Here is a 10,314-nt window from a genome sequence, read left to right as displayed (position 1 = left end):
AATTTTAAGTTTTCATTGCTCTCTGTCTGCCCCCAGATGTTCTTCGGTCTGCAAAACCTGGAGATGCCTGCTATTTCTAGACAAGACTATACTCTGAGTCCTCTGGTTGGAAGGAAATGAAAATGTCAGAAATTCAAAAAGGAGTCTAACCCAGGTTTCTGCTTCCCTTTCATTCTCTATGAAATAAAAAGCCCAAGAGTATTAACAATTATATAAACTATACAATGGGTACATCACAGTCACTGCACTATTTCCTCAACTAATACATATGTTTGAAGTCTTTCTTAATAAAGTTCAAAACCTCATGGCCCAAACAACTTCCAGATACTACTCAGTCTGCTTCCAGCCTCTGCAACAGGAAGGAATTCTAAGTTTTCTAGATGTTCCTGAATCCCAGAAGTGGCATCACATACTTGATTGGACAGCAGAAAGGAGAAAGGAATTTTGTCTTATAATGCACTCATGCAGGCTACTGCTTTAAAAAAATGGGTGGGGCTGTTCTGAACCATTAATTATTTTCCCAGGGCCAGTTAGAATTTCTTTTACTTTATTTAGCTTGGAGAATAACAAATATCTCCATAATCTATACATCAAAAAAGAGCAAGTTGGGCCTCCCTGTTGGCACAAGGGGTTAAGCACAGCACTATGAAGCAATCCGCAGCCACTGCAGCCCAAGTTTCATCCCCTACCGGCCAGGGAGCAACCCACATGGCGCAGGAGACCTCTCCTGTCTCGCCCACTGCTCCCCTCAGCAGTGTATTTCAGTCAGTCTGCCTGCTCTGTTCCCCACTCTGTCTCTGGTGAATCTTCTCACCCCTCCCCTGCACCTTTGTCCTGTAGCCCAGCTCTTGTATGCATAAATAAATACATCTTTTTTTTAAAAAAAAAAGAGCAAGTTCATGATTTCAAAATGCTGCAAGTCATGTTACCTTACAAGGAGATAGACACTGTGAAAGGCATGGTTATCTTCCAGCATATAGAACCAGAAACACCTAGTACTAAAAGTGATTTCAAACACATTTTAATTCCCTGCCTTTGCTCTCCCGCATGGCCCTATCCTCATTTCTCACAATTATCTTTCCTCCCCCCTCTCTATTGCCTATTCTATCTTACCTGCCCACCAGGATCTCATGCCTCCCCAGCAATTTACAACTGTTCTTGCCACTTTCCAGTCTTTCTATTCTATTGATATTGATATCCACATTTGGGGCTACAGAGAAGCAGTGAAGAATGGATCCAGATTGGGTCATTTTTCACCCTCTTCACCATCATTACTCTGCTTCAAGCCACCATCTTTTCTAGTCTAGGTTGTTTCAATAGCTTCCTAATTGCTCGTCCTGCATCTGCCCTTGACCTTGTGCTGTTCGTAGGTCAGAGTCACAGCGTTAAATTAAATTCTTTTTATTTATTTATTTATTTATACAAGCACTGGGTACAGTCAGAGGCGCGGGAGGGTGAGAAAGTTCACCAGAACCAGAGCGGAGAGTAGAACAGGCAGAGTGACAAAGCACACTGCAGAGGGGAGCAGCGGGTGGCAGGAGAGGTCTGCGCGCCATGTGGGACCCTCTCCCGGTGGCCTGGGAGCAAACAGGCGCTGCAGAGGCCGCGGGCAGCTTCGCAACCCAGCGCTCAACCGCTGCGCCACAGGGGAGGCCCTAAATTAAATTCTAAGTCAGATTATTCCTCATCACAACCCTTCCGATGTTTCCTATCTCTGGGTCAAATACCTATATGGCTACCAATTTAGTTTCTTTAGGTCTTTACTTAAAAATTACCTTCTTAGTGAGGTCATCCCTGGATGCCTAGCTAAAGTTTAGGTAATTCCTAAGACATTTACTATCCTCTTACCCTAGTTGATTATTTTCCTCTCCTTAGCATATGTATATCACAGTCTGACATAATATATATATTGTGCTCATTTATCTTATTCATTTTCTATCTTCCCCCAAAGAATATAAACTCCATGAGGGCAAAGATTTTTGTCTATTTTGTTCCCTACTATATTCCCAAAATCTATCTGTGTGCTTAGCACGTAGTAAATCATTAATATTTGTTGAATGAAGTAGTGAATCAGAAATCACAATGATAGCTGTGTATATGTGTGTTAGTGGGACTGTAGGCTGAGAGATAGAAAGTGATCATCTTCCTCCAACCAGGCACTTATAAATTTTTCAATTTACCAACTCTCTTCTCAATTCTCGCCCTAATGCCTCAAATTATATAAGTTCAGTCAAATTTTCTTTCCATTACTACCACCACTGCCCGAATTCAGGTGCTCACACTTCATACCTAGATAATAGCAAGCATTATCCTCCCTAATGTCTGACCCACTGTTGAGCCATTCTTCAGTCTGGTACTTAGCAAGCACTCCACAGTGACGCTGTCCCAAGGCCCCTCACAGCTCATGCATGTGCACAGGATCCAGGGCTGCAGGAATAGAGATACAGCACACAAGGTTCAGAATAGGAGATGTTTTGTAAAGCTCAGAAATGGAATAATGCTTGAAGGTAGAAGAAATAGAGTCAGGCTAAAGGAAAATAACTGGCCCAACTTCTCAGACATGGTGGTAAACATTAGGATGAGAGGAGTCAGGGAGAAAATGTAGGAAACATTATAAATAGACAACTATAACTATACGACAAATAACTATACGACTAAGATTTAAGCTTCAGCATTCTTCCTCAAAATCTGGAAAGTGTGTAGGTGACATAATCTGAAAATGCAGACTAGTGTGCTATAAAGCAAGTGTATCTCTTTTTCCACTGAGAATTATTTGCAAAGATTCATTTTGTAAAATTGGGAAGGAGATTGAATTTATGTTGAATTGTGCTTTACTTGTCATATAATTTACATATTTACTTACATACGTGCATGTGAGCATTATATATATTGAGAAAGAAAAAAAAAGAGCTAGAGCTTGTTTTGTGATTCATTTGTGGTTTTTTCCTCTTTAGTGATCATGAAAATTCTTTTCTAGTTCATTGCCTGCTAATTGAGGTTAGATAAATACTTCATTTGTGCCTCAAAGGAAAGAAATGTAAAAACAAGATATATGATCTATAAAGAGAATGTTAGTATGGAGTCACTCACAATCTGGAACTGTGAGTACGATATTGTGTGAACACTGAAATGTCTCTATTTAGAGTGCTTACTATGAGGCCAGAGGGGTGGGGTCTTTATCTGGGGGATACATGAAGTACCAGGAAATGTAAACAAAAGTTTTTCAGTACTCCACCGCAGTGGAAAAATTTGGTAGTTGTAACAGAGATCATATGATCCACAAAACCTAAAGTATTTACCAAGTGATCCTTCACAGACAAAGTTTTTTGACCACTGGCATACAGAATTGAAAAGAAAACCTTAGGGAGTATTGCAGGTAACACAGATGAGCATTGTTTGTGAAATGTTTGCTTTAGTTATGTGGTGTAATACTCAGTCGTGATGCAAAATGCATTTCTTGGGGTTATAACTCAGTGGTAGAGCATTTGACTATAAATGCATTTCTTACCATGGGAAGTAAACAAACAAACAAAAAAAAATTAAGAAACCCTCCTGTAGTTCAAATAAAGGAGTTTGGACTTCATCTTAGGAGAACCCAATGACAGCTTTTAAGCACAGTTGTGATATAACCAGCATTGTATTTGAGCAAGATTTTTCTGGCTGCAGTGTGAAGAATGTGATAAAGATACACAGGGTGGATGAGATGAGGCAATTAGGAGACTCTTTCAGTCATCCAGATGAGGGATGCTGTGGCCAGGACCACAATGATGGCAATGAAAAAGAGGGACACTTATCAGACATTTTGGGAAAGGCTCCAGTGCGTTAATTTGGGAACATAAAATACCTCTGTCTTGGTCTCTGACACTTTATATTCATCTGCTAAAAGGGAAAAAAAAATAATGCTACAATAGTGTGGGCAAAGCATCTCAGTGCTTAGCATTGCGTGTAACTCAATTCTGACATCCCAAACCCTGAGAAGTATATTCTAGATAAAGTACTAGACTACTGAGGCAAAATGGACAAGAATACTTCAACAAGAATTTTTTAGGTGGATTGCTCTTTAAACTCTCTACAGATTCCCCCTACTATCTGACAGTAAAATGTTCTTTTTTGGTATGATCATTTAGTATTTTTGGAGCCTAGGAATGCTATAACCATTAAAGTATATGGAAAAATTTTGAGCATTCCCAGACCTCCCCCTACAAAATAATGTATCAACTCATACAAAATAGGAATGGTCTGCTTTGAAATAGTGGCGGAAACCTATGGATAGCTGCATCCTATGGGGAAGCTGGCATGTTTGTTTTCAGAGACTTTATGCATGTAATTGGGATCATTCCTCTCTTCCCTTCCCATTTTTCTTTATCTGACCTCACTTTCTAGTTTTGCTCCATGTCAGGGCCCCCACTAACAGAAAAAGACCAGATAAAGGGTCTTTGGGGGCCTATCAACACCTCTTCAACTCTACCTGAACTATGAGTCAGGCATGGAAACCAATTCCTAGGCCTCTGGTGGCCAAGTGCTCACAACTGATTCAGTCACTTCCCCCAGTTAATTTCTTGACTCCTTGATATATTTCCCGGCAGTTACCAAGGCTTCAATTTCTTTTTTATCTAAGCCTTCCAGACATAGACACTCATACCACCACCACACCTACTACACCCTACTTAGCCCTTAACCCACCTCACCCTCAACCAACTTTCGGAGTCTAGAAAAGTCACTGAGGCCTGTGTGAACATATATTGGGATTGACTCCAGCTGTGCTGACCTGTAATACACATGAATACATCCTTGACAGATTGCTCGAAACCTGGAGGGACAGATGAATATAGGGTTACCAGACCTTCATTTCAAGGGCTGTTGACTAGCTAGAGTGCACAGACTCTAAAAGGAGCCACATTCCTGTCGTGCATGACTAATGTAACTTGAAAGCCAGGCACTGGACATATAAGGGGTAGTACAGATGCCTATGAGACTGATCAAAAGGCCCCTAGCCTGAAAATCCCACCGCTATATTATCACTTCTTTGGACCATGACACTGAGTTCTCAAAGATCTCAGCTAAAATGTCAATCTGTTTTCCAGATGGATAAATGCCTTAAGACATTAGCATTCATTGTTAATACGCCAGTCAGGAAGAACTTATCAACTTGATTACCTGTCCCTTAAGAGTAGTTGAAAAGAATAATAAGTTCTAAATAGACACACATGGTTTTGAATCTAGTTCGGCTACTTACTAATCTATGTGATCCTAGGCATGTCCCCCCGAGCTCGTTAAACCTCAATTTATTTGAGCGCTAATGGAAACATCACCATCTACCACATCAGGTTGCTGTGAGGATAAGAGATGATGTTGGTTACGTGTCTGATGCATAGTAGTTGCTCCATAAAGTTTGGCTTCATTAAACTGTATGAGAGAAAACTGCAGATGGAATGGGATACAGACAAGTTTGAGACAATTTACAGTGGAGTGGAAAGTAGGGGGAGATACTTTCAAGAGAGGAGAGAGAACCGATTGGGAAGAGGTGACATACTGCAGAAGGGAGATTAAATCTTGGGACATTTGGTGGAGAGTCAAGACACAAAAACACAGGGAGAAGGAAAGTAGGGCAGGAACATCAAGTGTCTCCCCCACCCCCAGAACCCTCCCCCAAGCTCTATGAACTCCATGTGCTGCACTGATCTTGAAGAAATAGGGTGGGGGACTGCATGTAATCAAAAGAATCCTGTGTCACGTCCACGTCCCACTCACCTTCTCTACATCAAAAAAAAAAAAAAAAAAGGTACATGGGGCCTCCCTGGTGGCACAAGGGGTTAAGATGCAACCTATGAAGCTGTCCACAGCCACTGCAGCACGAATTCGATCCCCCAGCCAAGGAGCTACCCACATGGCGCAGCAGACCTCTCCTGACTTGCCCACTGCTCCCCTCAGCAGTGTATTTCAGTCGATCTGCCTGTTCTGTCCCCCACTCTGTCTCTGGTGAATTCTCTCACCCCCCACACCCCTGGCCTGTACCCCAGTTCTTGTATACATAAATAAGTCTTTTTAAAAAAGGTACATGGATGGAGCTGTCACATATGCGCAAGTACGTAAGCGTTGGAGAAAGGTTAAGACCTAAGCTTTATGAGAATACCACTCTGTTCCCATCCTGGAGAATTTTCTCTTAGGGATTAGGGTTCTATTTCCTTACAAGCAGGAAAAGTGATCAAAATGCACCCAAGGCAGATCTATACCCCAAAACCAAAATAATGAAAATGGTTAGTCATGTCTTTGTTCCTGGAGCCACTGTCACCTATCAAAAACTTCCCTCTCAGGTATCAATTCCCCCCACGGTTTCTTGACACCCCCCACAGCAAAACAGTGACATGTATGAGGTGAGTCACAAGCATTTTGTTACCCAAAGGAAGTGGGTGATTTTAAAAATTTGTTTTGTAAATTTCAATGGATTTGAGGTTATACCACTCATCTGCTCATTCACTCACTTTAGGAAGTTACCACAGTTGTTCATGACTTTGGATAAACCTGTGTTGCATATGTGAATGCCCTTCATCATGGGAGAATTTGTTTTCTCTGCTTATTCCCAGAAGGATCTTAAGAAGTTGCCATTCCCTCGGGGACCAAAAAAAAAAAAAAAAAGAAGAAGAAAAACATAGGTAGAAGAGGATCAAAGAAACTTACTTTCTTTGCCCTTTTGGTAGGGCTAACTCAGATGCAGTCATAGTGGCCTCCTATGACTTAATGGCCTCCAAGCCAGTGACAGACCAGCCTCCATCCAGTATATCATTATGATCATCTGTGAGTCTGAGTGATCATATGTACATGTCCATATATGTGACTTTGCGTGTCCCGGCACGTCTGCACTGGCGTTCTGATGTGACACCTGTTAAACTGCACAGCCAAATAGCTGACAATTGCTATGGCTTTAGGGTTAATTCTGGAGAATAAGATGCAATCTCTATTTAATACAGGTGGGTAGAGATAACAGGAAAATGGCAATCCACAGAAACAGTGGATTTCCTTGAAATCACTTTTAATTGTCCAGAGAGAATAGGTCATGCTGAAGCAATTTAGCCTTTAACCACTAAAGGTACGATTTAGAAATGTTCCCGTGTCCCATTTTTTTCTCTACTCTTTTTTTTTCCCTGCCAGTTGCAACCAGCCCAAGTGACTACTTAGAGCCCAAGTGGTAAGTCCCAGAGAATAATAGTTTAGATAAAGAAAGCTTGTCAAGGCTTTCACTGCAGCCTTGTTATGTGGAAAGTCAGAGGCACTCCTGTTGCTCTGCTTTCAAACCTGAAGGCATCAAAGGGACAGGCAGGTCGTCTTTGTTTTAAACTCTTTTCCCCTGCTGTCAGCCTCTACTATTTCTCACCTCTTTAAAAATTAATTCAGATAAGTCCCACTGTGACGTTGGCCCAAAATGATTTATTTTAAAGAATGGTTTTAATGTTCTTGTTTAACAAGTGCCACCGAGGAAAATCTTTACCAGGCTGGGTATAAATGGGTCTCCCTGCTCAGATATTGACTGGGGTGGGGCAAAGCGGAGGTACTCAGGAGAGGAGAGGAGCCTGGCTGAAGAAAGAGCACCCTCTCGCTTAGAGAACTGGAGATTGTGTGACATGGAAAAAGGCAAGAGGACCCCTTGGGCCTGAACATCAGTGACCCCACCGAAGGCTGCTTCCATCCTCGGCTTATCAGGCCCACCGCTAAGCCGACCAATGGTCTCTGAGACACACTTCATCAAACACTTAATAATTTTTCCATAATAGCCTTTAATACTAAAATGCATTAAATTTTTGAAGCAGAGAAAACACATTTAAGGGGAAACAGAGAACCACCAGATAAAAGGAAACAATGTGGCAGATAACACCATTTAAAACAGAACTGTAATAATTTAATAAAGCTGCTTTATCATCTTCATAAAATAGACAGTGGTGATTCTTTTTTGTCTTTTTTCTTTTTACAATGATTCAATCACTGTGAAAATGTACATAACATACAGATCAGCATATACAACAATTTCATCTTCATATAATCAGCAACAGAGACTGCTTAATGAGACATACTGTACTTGCATCCCTCTGAATTTCCACCCTGGTTTGACAGGTAAACAGTAATAGTGTCATCAGGCTCATTCCCCTCACTAGAGGAGCGAAGGCGTAAGCCTCTTGCAACTAATACCTTAGCATTCAAATAGCACAAGGAGGTATTTGTTGCTGAATTTCTAGCTTGAGCTAGTCTGGCTCTTGGTCATTAAAGTCTGTATCCTAGCCTTCCTCAGCTGAACGCCAGCCAGTGCCAGTAAAAATCTACTTAACCATTGCTGATAGGGTGTTAGTTGGTTGGTTTGCTAAGGTTGACAGCAACTTGCAGTTAGTAACAAGGTCATCTTTAATTGCCAACACAGCTGGAGCAACAATCAGCATCATCAGTTTTCCCTAATGACCTACAGTGCTTTCCAATCAAGATCAGGTTTTTGTGGGTTGTTCGTCACCAAGAGCACCTTACGATATATATTTCAGACAAGGTGGTGGATTTTCTTAGTTTTACAAAAGCAATATGAGTTCTATTTGAAATTAATTCACTTTTGCACAACAAGTGACCCACGGGCCAATTCCAGCCTCACAAGAAAACAAAGAGAGCTGCAACAACTTCATTAGGACAATGTGTTTTGCTCTGGAATATTTCATTATCAATATAAAGCCACCCGTCCCAGCCCCACCCCCACACACCCCCTTTGAATATTACTTTGTTACATACTTAAACTAAAGAACAACATCTCAATACACTTCAGTGTCAGCAGATACAATTTGACTCATGAAATGACATCCTTAAATGTAATTTTACCAAGAAGGCAAACACTAGGACTGTATACAATGGACTTCTTAAGCTCATTTAAGCCAGTTTTTTCAAAGTCAGTTAGGGTCTTACTACCCTAGGTAAAGAGCCAAATGGACCAGACTTGACAGGATGCTTTGGGGAACATTCAACATCCAAATGATCCCCATCATGGGAACTGGAATTCCAGCCAGAAATGTTATTATGTACAATAATAATCCCTTTCCCACCCTGGATGCCCAACTGAGCTATCCCCTGCACCCCTGCCTCTCCCTAAACTGCCCTTTGTCCTTGCTGCTTCAAGTGGACCACTTTTGTTCTGTATTGTGACGATATGATCGTGCTCATGAGAAGTTCAACTGAATTCCCTTCATACAATCAGTTGTGTGCTGAAGTTGACACTATCGGGATGATACTCTGAGTGGTTCCAATTTTCAGAATCCTAAGTTGTATCTCCTACATAACACCTGATTAGTGATCAGTGGGTCACCATGTCAGCGAATTAGTTTGAATGGGCACCTCAGGTGCAATTAGTTCTATTAGGCAGGTTAACTGCAGCAGTGACACAAAGTGTGGTCCCTAGACCTGCTGCATCAGGAATACCTGGGCAAAAATTCAACCTCTCCCCTACCCCAAACCTACTGGAATCAAGGTCAATCAACCCGTGCTTTCACAAGCCCTCACCCTTTAGTGGGCATCTGACCCAAAGGGATCCCTAATGCTAGGCCCCATCACCAGAGTTTCTGTTTCAGTTCTTCCAGGTGGGGGCAGAGAATCATCCTATCAAAAAGTTCAATGATGTTGAAACCAATGATGTTGCTGTTGGTCTAGGGACTATACTTTGAGTACCACTGCCCTTCAGCAAATGCAGGATCCCTTGGCCCGTTACCTAAATCGAGGGCCGTAACTTACCCTATTGGCTTTAAGAGGATCAAAGGAATGGTACATTTCATTCTGAACAGATTCAAGGGTTAGTCCAAAGAGAGAAAAGAAAGTCCACATAGCATGGCTCCCTTCTTCCTATTCCTTACAGATAGTATGTTCCCATATTTGGAGAAAAGCAATCAGTCAGTGCAAACTAAACACTTTACATTGCATGAAGAAGGTCACCTGCCCAAGGACGTGCCCAAAGCAGTTATTAGCAGAGCGAGTCAGGCCTCAATACCAACTCCTCCCCCAAAGGGACATGAGAACAAATGGACTAGAACTCCCTAGGATCTAGGAACTAAAATTTCTCCCTCCTGTTTAAATGTGTAATACATTTAGAGAAGGAAAATAAAGAATATTTGACCCTCTGGCCTTTGTGGCTTTTCATCAGACACACTGAAAAGGAGGGGCAGGGGAAACATGAGCCAAAGGGAAATTCAGGATCCTTGCAGAAAAATCCCTATTTTCAGGCACAGCCTGCCTATAAAACCAGCTTACAAAGCCCTCCTAGGATGCACTTGCGCTTCTGGGAGGATGTATACATCAGAC

Source organism: Talpa occidentalis, unplaced genomic scaffold (assembly GCF_014898055.3).
Source record: "Talpa occidentalis isolate TD23 unplaced genomic scaffold, MPIMG_talOcc4v2.1 talOcc4.15, whole genome shotgun sequence".
Lineage (NCBI taxonomy): Eukaryota > Metazoa > Chordata > Mammalia > Eulipotyphla > Talpidae > Talpa > Talpa occidentalis.
This window is presented reverse-complemented; position numbering follows the sequence as displayed.